Source organism: Athene noctua, chromosome 1 (assembly GCF_965140245.1).
Source record: "Athene noctua chromosome 1, bAthNoc1.hap1.1, whole genome shotgun sequence".
Classification (NCBI taxonomy): Eukaryota; Metazoa; Chordata; class Aves; order Strigiformes; family Strigidae; genus Athene; species Athene noctua.
The window spans coordinates 256,657,197-256,670,750 of NC_134037.1; the positions used below are offsets into that span (position 1 = coordinate 256,657,197).

General features: G+C 40.5%; 1 protein-coding gene across 2 annotated transcripts in view; it reads left to right on the forward strand.

Annotated features, from left to right (window-relative positions):
* The window catches only part of ME3 (malic enzyme 3), a 131,366-nt gene that overhangs the window by 377 nt on the left and 117,435 nt on the right, over positions 1-13,554 (forward strand). The window contains exon 1 of one of the 2 annotated variants that reach the window (XM_074932651.1): positions 1,543-1,557. The exons of the other annotated variant lie outside the window; for it this stretch is intronic. The gene's annotated coding sequence lies outside the window, so the exon portion shown is untranslated. Of the gene's footprint in view, positions 1-1,542; positions 1,558-13,554 lie in introns of those variants that run through there. 2 annotated transcript variants of the gene reach the window in all.

Below are 13,554 nucleotides of genomic sequence, written 5' to 3' on the forward strand. Positions count from 1 at the left end.
CGTCCCCAGCGTGTGGCCCTGCTTCAAAAAGGGGGCGAAATGCTGGGGGGAGGTGGGGGAGCCGTGGCGGATTGACCCGAACGGAGCCCCGGGTGAGATTTATAAACCTGCGGGTTTGGCATCGCGGCCTCTTCCACAGCCGGTCATCTGGCGTCCGCCTGTCCGCTGCGGCTGCCACGGCGGTGGCACCGGGAGAGCCCGGGGAGGGCAGAAGTGCCTTTGGCTAGGACCTGAAGCCGTTTGCCTGAAATCACGAAAATACCTGGGGTGTTTTGGTATGTGTTACATTAAGCATGTAGGCATGGAACTGATCGGTTACACCTTCACGTTAAAACGAGCGTGTGAGGTGGCTCTTGCTGTAAAGCTTCCTTTCACAGCATATGTGTAGCAACGTGTGTTCTGCCACCAAAGCAGTGAGTCTGGCTGGGATGAAGATCTATTCATTCGCAATACTGCAGAAGCCTCAACATTAAAAAACCCCAAAGCTTTAGGTTTTCAACAAAGTCTGTGAGGATGTGTGAAATGACACCTGGTAACTTAGCCCTATGCTACTTTTCCATCCCTTTCCATAATTTGAAGGGAAAAGAAATAATCTGGATGCAAACTTTGGGATCAAATATGTCAGATTCAAGAATGTTGGGTTCCATTTTCTTGTATTAATATTGCTAGAAATAGCTACGAATGCATTAATTACCTTCAAAATAAGCAGTTATTAAAAAAAGATATTGATAGTTGATGGGTCTGCGACTATGTATTATCTGCTTGGTATGTAGTTGTCCATTATATGAGCCTCCTGTGTTGTTTTCTGGATGGGAGACTCTTTGGATGACAATTTTTTACTTGGGTGTGTTGGATTTGCATGTCCTGGTACCATTTCAGCATCCATAGAGGTGCACCCTTAAGGACTAAGGCACAGGATGGCACAGGATGTTACTGAATACACAACAACTTGGTAGCAATCTGATTTGAAGAGAAGGGGAATTACCAGCTCTCTCATAAGCAACAGTAATTTATCAGCATTAAGTGGTTTTGATGAGTTTTTCTTCAATATGTGTCTTGTTCTCTTTGGTGTTCAGTGGTTTATAAAGAGTAACATAGCTAATGTTTCTAGTGGTCTTACATGTATCAGTTTGAACTGAAAAATTAATACTTTGACCTTTTCTCAGTGTAATGCAATAATAGCACACAAACAGTTGAATCTGTCACATTTTAAAGTGATCTGGCCACAGAAGTAGATTTTGAATGCCCCATTTGATAACTTTCAGAACTAAGGCTTTTTTGAAGTGCTTTCCCCCCTTTCAGTGAAAGAAAATATTTTCTTTAAGTCTAAATGGAATTTTGGCCCATGTGAAGAGAAGGGTGAAAAACTGCTTCTGTTAGAGGTAAAATATATTCTAGTATGCCATGGTTAATTGGCTATGAGAAATCTCCCAGCTGGTCTCCAGCCTGGATGTTTACTGTTTATGTTGTTCTGTTCCTCCGGCAGTACAGACCTTACGTTCATTGATATAGTCATCTACGGAACGTCCAAGTGAGGACAAATGGCTGACAAATGTGGTAAGAGATAAGGACTGCCTGTTTATGTACCTAGGGAACTAGTCATTAGTAAATGCTCAAGCCCTCTTTCCAGACTTTTCTAAACAGACTTCTATTTCTCTGCTGGTCTTAACAGTTTGTTACAGTATCTAAGGAATGCACTGCTCAACTCGAATGGGATATTTCAGACAGTTCATATGTGTCAGCATATGATTGATGGCCCTTTGGTTTGCTATGCTGCAGTGGGGTAAGTCAAAATTAGGGATCTCAATAGGTTTTCAGCTGTTGCACTCTCATCACCTCACAATTACTGTTTACCCTTTTGGTAGCTAAATGTGGGCATGGCATCATTGCTGTTTTTCTGCAGTGGATCTTACTTTAATCTAAGCTTTTATCTGGTTGAAGGCTGTTCTGCAGGGGATAGTTCCTACATCTCTCCAAGAACCTCTGAAAAAATTTTTCAGAAGCAAGGCTTTGGGCAGCAAGTGTTTTGCTTCTTTATTCAATGCCCTGACTGTTTTATAGCTTTAGGGTGATGTTTAAAGTGTCGGTCTAAAGCGGTGAAGACTTTGGTATTTATTCAATGAATAAGACTATGTCCCTCCAGCAGAATCACAGACAGATTTATGTTCTGAGGTTATCGACCCAGGTCTTTGCTTGCTTACTAGGTTGAAGGTGCTTTGAAGAAGAAGCTGACTCAGAAGTCACTGCTGCTAGGTCCTCTGTAATACCCTAAATATCAGTAAAAGCAGGCTGTCCTCTGAGAAGTTCCTCTGTTTTCCAAATCTGCCTGAGAAGAAAAACACAAATAGAAAAACTGGTGATGGATGTAAGAAATTTGCAGTTTTTTCTTTATTTTGGTCATTGTTTACTATTGTGAAGTTGACTGGCTTGTCTGATGTAAAGGAATTGAATTTCTAAATATTAGTCAAGTGTGCCAACACTGTGTTAAGCATGGATTGTAAATGACTTATCTCCAGTCCTTAAATTATTTAGCCAGTCTATGCATTGTGTATGGGAGCTTGCTTAACTAGGCATTTTGGGGAAAATTTAGAGGAAAAAGCTGTCTTGCAGTCAAAACAAGGCTGTGTTCCATCTCTGAGACTGGGCTTGATTATGTCTCAGACTCTCTGTATGACGTTGGGGAAGTCACATGTAAGAAAATGAGTCATTTAGATGAGATGTTGGGGGATATGGTGTAGGGGAGAACTTTGTAGAGTAGGGCTGATTGTTGGACTCAATGATCCCAAGGGTCTTTTCCAACCTGAATGATTCTATGATTCTATGAAATCTTATAGCCCAAACCCTCAGACAGTAGGAGGAACTTCGAAGACAGAACCGGTTATGCTGCTTCTGTGCTGATGAGGCTTTCAGTGCACTGCATGTTTCTATACTATTCAAATACTGTTATTCTTTCTGTTGTGAAGTATTACAGGCCCATTTCTAATCTGAGGGCAGGACTTGGGAAATGTCAGCATTCTTCTGCGGGGTACTTGCAGTCTTAAAAGGCAATAGCAGTTGTTCTTAGTTGACAGAACAGTCTCAGAAATAAGAGGAGGGTGAAGAAGAGCTTGTTGCATGTTTTCACGAAGTGTGTCATGAAGTAGTTCTTTTCCTGACTTTGAATGCTGCAAAATTGGAAAACCTAAAAATTTTAACGTCAGATAACTCCAGAGAACCAGTGAGACTGTTCTGTGGCGATCCAAATGCAAGGTGGATTCCAGAAGGATTTGTTAGAAGCTTTGACCATGTGTAAGTGGCTTGCTGACAGGGCAGCAGCAATGATGGACTTGCTGAGACACAAGTCTGTTTTACTGTGGGGCCTCAGCCTTGTGAAAACTAATTCAGCACTCAGACCCTGGGAGGAAAGATGGGGCATCTCTTACCCACTACCTTATTTATCAAAGTTGCCTTGTGTTTGGTGTGGTCAAGGTCATGTGTCCTCTCTGACACTGCTGTCAGTTCTTAACATTTGTGTAATTCTGCTCATCTCATATGTGCTGTTCGTGATTCTCGAGTTCTTCCAGGGACTCCGTCAAATTCATGTTCCCTCTCTGTGTTTTAACAAACTCAGACTGAGCTGGACAATTCCCAGTTTGACCACACACTTGTAGGGACTCAAAAATCTTGTCTTGTCCAAAATTGAGTGTAATTTTGTGACATCTGACTGCACTGGAAGGTTGACGGCACTTCATGCATTTTGCTGGAAGTCCTAATTTTGAGATAAATCTTGCCTCCTTGGAGATCTGCCATCACAAACAGATGCAGAACTAGAGGTCACAGTTTGTTTTCAGAGTGGCAGGATATTGCCGTATTTAAAGGGCTGAGATAATACACTAAACTTTTCTGCAAGGTGGAGTGCAGGGATCACAATTTGGGGTCTTCTGTGTACATCTGGATAATACCCTGTACTCTTTTGATGTGCATGCATAATTTCCATTGCTTTTCATGGAATGTGTCATGAATTACCAAAAAAACCCCTGCAAACCTCAACAAAACAAAATTACCAGTCTGGATCTGTAAGAATGAAACTTTAAGGAATTGCTGTAGGTTTCTGCAGCATTTTTGGAATGTACTGCCCTACACATCATTAAAATGCAGAAAGTTTGTTGGTCCTTCAGCTTTGTGGGGATCAGAGTTGAGCTAACTGAGTGTTCTTTGAACACAGTGTCACTAATTTGCCACTGCAGCTGAGAAAAAAATCATATGGTCTTGCACATGACTGTATTCAGTGACTGTGGTGAAATGCCTAAAATTATCTGGATTTACAAAATTATTACATTTAAACAAAATTCATAATGAGCACAAGAACAGTGTGTCTGAAATGGCAGTTGGCAAGATCAAATTGACTAACTTTAAAACAGAATCCTGCCTCAATCTCCTCTCTACATCCACAAGGTTATATTCTTACCACAGGAGTTTCTGGTTGGCTAGCTTTAGGTCTGCATAGACATATGACTACAGAGGTACACACAGGGCCTTAAGTGGCTGTGTGACTCCCAGCATTTGTTAACTTGCCATCATGTTCATGTTTTGCAAAGTAAGAGTATGAGGAAGGCAGAGTTTGGAGGTTCCCCTCTTATTTTTCAGGAGCCTATAGCTATTCAAGAAAGTTTTAGGGGACAAGTTTTAGACTGGACAAGTTCATTTAAAAAAAAAAAAAATCCACGGAGGGTTACTAAACACAATGGAACCACACCTGGCTTAGAAAGTCCCCAAACTGAAAATGTGAAAGGATGGGAGTGTGCAGTGGAAGAGTATCCTATTTGTCTGTGTTATTTACTACTCTTAAGGTTTATGGCTGCTGCTGGAGACGGGATGCTCCTGTAGATGAACTGACCTGGTGGGAATCCCATGTTTCTAGGGATATCAAACAAGATACTTTCATGAGGAAACCCTGCAGCACATGGGCCGCTTCAGACCCAAGCCAAACCACAGCTGAGAGAGAGCTCTTTAACAAATCATGCTCTAACTCTTCTAGACTTGCGAGTGAGCTGGAGCACTGTGCACTGTGATGAGCCTCTGATGGTGTCCAGAGCAGACAGGCTGTTTTCATGTTTTCACTTGTTCTTTATTTCATCAGTCAAGCTTAGGTATATCACCACTGACTTCAGTCAGATCAAACTCTGAGAAGATGAGCTTTGGCCCAGTATTTTGGCAAACATGGCAGTGTTCTGGAAATAGGATTTCTCGGTTAGATTTGTTTTGGCCCTCATCCTGGCACGTGGAGCTTCTTTTTTGTTTGTTTGGTGTTAATGTCAAGTATATATTTTTTTGAGTCCAAAGCATCTTTTGGCAATGGCATTTCCTAATGTTTTGGAACCAAAGAACTTATCATGGCATGGTCAGCAAACTAAGCCCAGACTAAATCTGTTGGTGCTTCTGGTATTAGCAGCGGCCTGCAAAAGTCCCTTTGCTTCCCCAGCTTGGATTCCAGTTCCTCTTCCTTATCATAGCCAAATCAGGAGGCCATCTGCTTTCCTGTCCCTTTGCATAATCTCTTGCCAACACCGTCACTCTCCCTTCTGGGATATCACTAACACTTTGAGAGTAGAGGTCTTGTGGAAAAGCTTGGAAGTTCAGAGGAAGTCTGTTGCTGCTACAGTGAGAGGGGTGCTGATGCAGACCCTGCCTCTGTCTGTGTTGTATTAACCCTGTAGTGCATTGGTCCTTGTTCTGCCTTTAGCCCTTGTAAATGCATTGAGAGGTCTTGGAAGTATTGGTTAGACAGCTTTTATAAGTGCTGAGTTTATGTTTGCAGTTGCTATATTAATAAAAATAAATTGCGTTTGGACAAAAAAGCTTGTTTCTGTTTTGTGAGCAGTTTATGTTATAAAAATACCTTTAAGTTGTGGGAATTTATCAGTTTGGCAGCTGCCTACGTTGCTTTCTTTTTATTGTGACCTTTCTTTTAGAGAAGCCTAATCCTAACACCAGGCATGATTTGGTAGAACACAGCCAAGACTGAAGGTAGATCTTGTTTCATAGGGTGCACTAAGTTTTTTGGCACTCGAATAAGAATTGCACTTAAGTAACTCGAACTGTTTGATAAATAGTGTGAAAATTGGTATTGTTGCAGTTAGAATGAATGTTACCAGCTTGTTTGGCATTCCTGTTCATTGCATCTAATGAAATGTGTGGCAAACAACCAGTTGATGACTTTGGAAGCACTGTAGCTGTTGGTGGGAATGGGAAGACTGAGCGTATTATATGTGGGACTGGTCCTGTAAATAGTCTTCACTCCACTGACCTCAGTGGCTTCAAGCTTTGCCCCATGTAAGTAGCATGACATAATGTCATTGATGTTAGAAACTGTGTGCTGTTGTATGTTGAGACGAGTCATTGGTGCTCATCAGAATTAGTGATGATTTAACGAAGCTGCGGAAAGGCAGTGCTAATTCACAAGATGAAGTGAAGAGCAGTAGTTTGTGGCTTGGTTTTGGTTTCAGATGGATTTGCCATGCAGTAGGGTACCCACTAGAGATGGGTCTGGCAGCTTTGTAGTGCTGTGTGGCAGGGTTTGACCCCTGAAGTTTTGGTGTGTCAGATCTGGCCCTCGTTGAACAAAACTGGACCTGGAGCAAATTCCATTTGACTTGATTTTGGATAAAAAGAATGTAAACTGAATTTCTCTTTAGCTTCTGTGGCAGCCACCTCCAGAAGAGCACTCTAGCTGATGTTACGGGCATTCATTCAGAGCTGAGAAAGAAAAGGTGGGTCTTTAATGAATAACTACGCTCTATTGGTACCCCTTGCTGAAAGGGGAAGTTATGGTTGTTTATAGTATTTAGGCTCCTCCAGGGCTTTGGGATAGTTTTCTTTCTCTGCCTTGCTCTAAGTGATGATGCTTACCTTCCTGCGTCTGCCTGGCTGATGGGAGGTACTGTGCCAACCCCTGCTTTTGGCAGCTCTCCTGTGGCTTCAGTGTTTTACTCATTCTCACCTCAGAGTGCTACCACCAGCATGTGCCCCTGTGCATACAGCACCCGGGCGTTTCCAGCACCAAGGCCCTTGCAGAGTTAGGGCCTAGAGTTTGATGTTGGAGCTGCCAATACACATGCCTGCTCTAGCTAAAAGCTGGATGCTGCCCTGCGCAGGAGAAGACTTGCCTGTACCTGTCTCTGATTAAATGCCATGCAGGAGTACAGATTGTTCTGCTTTGTTGTTTGGTTGGTGGGGTTTTTTTTGTTGTTTTGGGTTTTTTGGTTTTTGTTTTTTTGTGTTTTTTTTTTTTTAACCAAGGGATCAGGGAGCTAAGAGGCGAATGGTTATTTTAATTATCCTTGGGGTCTGGATCCAGAAATATTCTTAGAGTGGTAAAACCTAGGAGATGACTCAGGTTGAAAAAACAAAGTTTTTGCTTTGTCTCTTGCTTTTCCTCTGACTGTTACTTATTTTTCTGGACCTTCTACCAAACCTTGAACAGGCTATTGTAGCATTCACCCAAATAAATTCTTTTGGGATAGACTTAGCTTTAGAGCTGTTGTGAGCAGGTCAGAAAGGCCTTGATGCTTTGGGGAGAATAAACACTGTGCTGTAATTCCTTCTCTTTCAATAGAAGGCTTATCACAACAGCAAACTTGACTACTTTGAGCTTATAATGTGCTCTAGTGGAGATGATGAGCGTGGTTTTAATTTTTAACATCCTCTTGGAGGCCCAGGGGTGACACTTGCTATCTGTCTCCCCAAACAACATGACGTTTTGATAAATGACTTATGTATTGTCAGCCTAATACAATATCTTTCTTTTCAAAATGTTTTAAATGTCAAAGCTTTTGATAGTTCTGCAGCTGCCAAACACAAAACTCGGACAAACTGAGCAGACTATGGTTCTGACAAAGAAAATAACGCCATTCAAGTTTTCCACATACCAACTTTTCCTGCTTTTCTCTTTGCAGCTCTCTGTTGCACATGTATCCTTTTTCAACACATGGAACAAAATCAGATTTTCAGTAAATTTCTGTAATCTAAACTCAAAATAGGTTAGCTCCACTTCTCAGAGCAATTTTTATCTGCGTGTCTAGCTTATAAAGTGATAAATCTGTTTTGTAGTATATCCATATGGATTAGCTCTGTTCAGCCTCGTAAAACATGTAGTTAGGGCTTTACTGTGTTTCTCAACATAGGAAGGAATTAGTTATTTCAAGTACAGCAGTGCTATGTCTTCCTGGACAAGACATCTTGAACTTTAACTCTTCGGCTTGGCTAATGGTTTTGTCACTTTGCCTAGTGGCTTAATTCATTGTGGAAACAGTTAAACTCTGATTAATCTTCATTTGAAGGGTTTGATGTTAAACCTGCAGGTAGTTTTAGCTATGATTATTTAGAAATGAGAGAAGGGATTATACATGCCAAATCCTGACATTTTGGGAAGTGTCCAGATCCTGAAGAGTTTCTGTTGTCAGGATGGTCTAAGCACGGCAGGGACTGGAGGGAGAGATAATGTGTTTTATTAGGCCAACCGATTTAGATTGGGGCGGGAAGTAAACCAGGGGGTTTAATTTTCATTGCTCTTCCTTTTTTTTTTTTTTTTTTTTTTTTTTTTATTTCCAACTTGATCAGTTGGTCCAATAAACAATAAAACCCCCCAAACCCCAAACCTCTGCCTGTTAGCTATTTCCTACCTCACAGGAATTAGATGTCTTCATGTTGTCAGTTGTGTCTATAGCTAATTGCTGGAATAAAAGAGCTGCATCTGTAAATCAGGTTCCTTGATCACAATTATTGGAGGAACAAGGCCCTTCTCTCCACAAATACTGTATAAAGGTTTCTAAATCTAGCCATAAAATGAGCCAAATAACAAAAATTACTTGCTGAAGTGTTGAGTCTGAATCTGGTGGAAAAAAGCTAAATATAATCTAAAAATATATTGTATCTCCCATTGATTTGAATTTAAAAAAAAACCCAAACAAATTTGAAAACAAAAAACTGCTAGGAGAGCAAACCATTTGTGCTAGTGCAGTGTGCATGAAGTCTGAATTCCAGCAGACACCCTTGTAGGGAAGAGAAAGACTTGTGCAACGATTGCAAGAACATGGAAGTTCTTTAGCAATCGTTTAGCAATTCAGGTGGTTTCTGGCTGAGAGACACAGCTCGTGCATGAGGATCTCAAAGTATTTGAACTGATGAGGATATTGGGAAGAAGAACGGAAAACTTCTCTCTTCCTCCAAGCAGATGCATTGGCTTGGTGGGTGAAAGTGATGGAAAGCAACGATAAATGTGACAAGGTGCTCCAGGTGGATGCATCTACAGAAAACTCTCCAGGCATAAGTTAGTGCTGATGGTAATGCAGAATGGCTTTGTTCTGTGGTGTCTTTATGCTCACTAATGCATCTGCTCACAATGGTGTCTTACAAACTTGTTAAGTCACATTCAAACACAAACTTACTTGTCAAAGGTAATAGAATGATTTTTTTTCCCCTCAAGCTTGGAGGGTTTTTGATGCACATACTACTGGGACTTGTTTCTCATTGCACACATGCAACAGATTCCTCTTAGGTTTGGTAACTTGCCCAGGTTGTGATGTGCAGTAGTATTTATTAGAAGGAGTCATGTGTGACATGCCTTTCACTCCATGTGCTGATGCCAGCAGCTTTTACTGTCTTATGTCTAGGAGGAAAAAAAAAATGCTTGCAACAGCACAGAGGTGTTCCGAGCATTGCTCTTTGGTTTCTAAGCGGCAGCATAGGCTTAAGCCACTGGGAGGTTTTCCCCTCTTTTGAATTTAGGAATAAGCAACTGTACCATTCAAGACATAAGAACATTTGATCACAAAAGGAGAAGATTAATGGTAGTATAATGTGAAATTTCATCTTCTTCTTCTATTAATACATAGTAATTAAAATGGAAGCATATGTGAAAAATTGTGCTTGTTATTTGTTAAAGCCAAAATCTCAAAGCAAAAATTGAATTTGCCAATATCATCAGTTCCTACTGGTAGAGAATCACATGAAGGCGCCAGCTGCTTCCATGGCTGTGTATCTCAAAAATCAAAAGTACTTTTTAGTACTCTTTACTTTAGCAGTATCTGTCCAAGCTCATTCACCTTCCTTATGAGCTTTGGAACAACTGACTCAGTGGTGCCTTTCCAATGCCAAAAGCTGTCCTCTGGCATGCAGACAAGCAGGGCTGGACTTCACAACAGCTGCTGGAGGAAAAACGAGGGCACTAAGTGAGATACCTTGGAGAGGCTGAAGCTGCCCTGGAGAGTTCTTGTAGTAGTGTAATAAAACTTACAAAAGTGCCTTTGAATTGTGACCTTCCAAATGTCCACTGGTCAAGGGTGATTTGGATTATGAAACCAGAATGAATGCATGACTGATGCTTGCTGAAACTGGACCACTCTCCCTAAAGGCAAGTAATTGTTTTGGATTAACATGTTAATTGTATTTGAAGTTATCTTATAATGAAATCATTTCTCATATAAATAGAAAAGGAGTGATGCAAAGGTGCTGGAAAGCAGCAGCAAGGTTCTGCCTGCTGCTGGAAAATAGGTTTGGGGTTGGCCACTTTTTAAAGGTTAATTTCAATTTAAAGATAAGCGTTAATGTATTTGGCACTGAGAGTGCAACTGTAACCAGATCTCCTTGTTTTGTACAAGTGCGTTTCAGGTTTTTCTGCAAGGTCAAATGTCCTTTTGACTGGCAGCTGGACTGCTCTGCTTGTAGGTATGTAACTGGTATTTGGAGGAGTTGCAAAATGGGTTTCTCACTGAAGTCAAATATAAAAGTGTATGAGAGTCCAGCAGTTTCACTTCCTGCAAAGCTGGAAACCCCTGTAGCATTTATTAAGATTTCCTGCAGGGAAAGAAGGATATTAGTCTTGTTTGACTTACAAATTGCAGTGCAAATATTATGATTCTGTAAAACAGAGCAAGAAGTTTTCAATTAGTATTTCCTAAGGAATAGCAAATTCAGTAAAGTGGATTCTTTTAACATTTTATTTTTTGTCAGAGAATAAATAAAGCCGCTCACAGGACCTTAAATGTTCCACAGTGTTGGAGTAGGGAAGAAAAGCAGTGAACGTGGTTAGTTCTACTAGGAAGAGATGAACAGCTGAAACTGTTCTCAAATATTTCTCAATGTCTTTGCTGGGCACATTCAAAATATAATCTCTGAACTGTAGTACTGTACAAGTGCACTTGTAGGAGGCATAAACTTCAGTCTTGTTGATAAAACAGTCACTTGGTCAGTTCACCGCTGGTTTTAATTTTCCTAGTGTTGCAAAATTTTTCTCAAACTCTGAGCTGATTGCAATGGACACTGATTTCGGGCCCAAACCAAATTTGCCTGAAGTCCTGTTAGCCTCTTCCCTTTCAGGTTGGTAGTAATTTCAGGTTTATAGTAATTTCATACTATGGGGAATGCTTTATGTCTTTTAAAACCTTTCAACCTTAACTTTGAGGCAGCATTGCTTTTTCCTATCTATACAGAAGAATGCTGCTGGGAGAGGTGAGGCACTTGGGCTGAGGAGCCTCTAGTATGTGAGAGTTTCCAGATCTTCAGTGCACACAGTGGTGGGACCATCTGGATGCATGTTACTTTGTGCATTGCAGATATTTCTCATCTCCATTCTGGATGAGGTGGGCCATACATCTGGGATTTATGGGCATCCAGCATATGCTTTACATATAGTCTGTACATATGCAGAGGCTGATCATCTTTTGGATGCATTGGATTTACAGTCCACTTGCAGATAACTCTGCATGTAAGACTGCAGTTCTGAGCCAGATTCTGGACTTTCAGAAATCCTGGGGCAATGGCCAGAGTCCTTACATTTTTTTCCCCAGTAAAAGATCTAGGTGGAAACAGAGGGCATGCCTTGAGATACTGGTATGTGAGAGAGTAGATCTCAAAGATCATTGTATAGAGAGAACATCTGTGTACATGTTTGGTAATTCAGCTGACAAATATGAGGTGAAGAAAAAAGATACTAGAAGTTGTAGAGGTACTTATTTATTGGTCTACAAATTAAGAAACACCTTCATTATCTAGAATGCACCACTTAGGTTTAGAATTTTCTCCCAATTTGAGCCTGAAGTGGAGACACATTACTTTTTCAGTCCAGTGAGATTGTGGTTAGACACATCATCCCTGGCTGTGGCTGCCAGATTGTGGCAAAATATAGGAACTGTTGAGTTTGAACATCGAGACTTGGAAAGAAAAGAAAAGAACATGACTGGGAGAAATACTTGTGGTTTATTATTTCTTATTCCTAATTTTAGGAGGCATTCAGCACATACTATGACTTTCAAGGCACGTATCATTCAGCTTCTGCTTTTCGTTAATGAGATTCATTCAGGCATTGAAGTTCAAGCTATTGGAGTCCTAACATGCTCACTGTGTTACTTCTAACACTTTTGATCTCTGTTGTGTTTCATATCAAATAGTTATGACAGTTTCTGAATCACTGACACATTTGGAAAGGATCAGGCAGTCATAGACATCATGTTGGCATATTACATTTCACATATAATTCTGGAGCACTTTTCTGAGAGTGGGAAATAGACTTGCTGTCACTTGAGTGGGGAACTGAATTTAGATTGCCCAAGGTAATACGGGACACTTACAGCAGACCAAGTAAGTGAACAGGAGTCTCTCAAAATCAATTTCCTAACCATTCATCCAGCATACCTGTTTGCTCAGTTGTTGTATCAAAGCATCTTTTTTCTGCACTAACGATGATCTCAACCACAGCCTGATAGAAGCACATCTGCTATCAACCGCTATATTGCATACATGCCATCAACTATGCGTTGTTTTATAAAATGAAAAGCATTTTGTGAAATATTTCCCAAAAGCAGTGTGCAAAGGAAGTGAGCATTATTCTAGGAATTTTCTTTTAATTCTGTTTAACAGAGTTTGCTTAATGTTTTCTATTAATATACTTAGTTAATCACTTAAAATTTCTGGGTTTATTATGTAAGAGTTCAGAACTTCCAGTCACACTGTGTATAATTTACAGATGCCAATACCTGTAAACTTGAGGTAATTACCTTGTCTACATTATTAAAGTAATAATTCAAAGGGAGAACCAAAATAGGGTAAATACTTACGCGTGGGCCAGAGATCTGGGTGTGATGTGTGGTCCCCCATGGCTGCTGCTTAAGCATCTGATTGGACAGATGCTACAACCAGTGATTTCTTAGAAATCAAGATATTATTGGCCTGACTTTCCTCTTATTTTATTTAATTACACCTTCCAGCAAATGTCTAGGAGTAGATCCAAAGCAGATTGAATTTGATGGGAAACAAATGAGTAATTACAGCCCTTTCCAGTAAAGTATTCAGAGTTATAGCCTTATTGGCTTCATATTGTTTAAGAAAGTGCTTTACTGAACTAGGTCATAGGTTTTTGATTTAGTATCCCACCGCTATAAGACTATGAGTGCCTTCTGGCCAAAGCCTATCTGAGGAGTAGCTTTATAGGAGCACAGCTGGGTTGTAAACAAATGGCGATGTACTTCTGCTCTGCATTCAGAGCGAAGAGAAGCAAAATTAAAAAACAATAATATATAT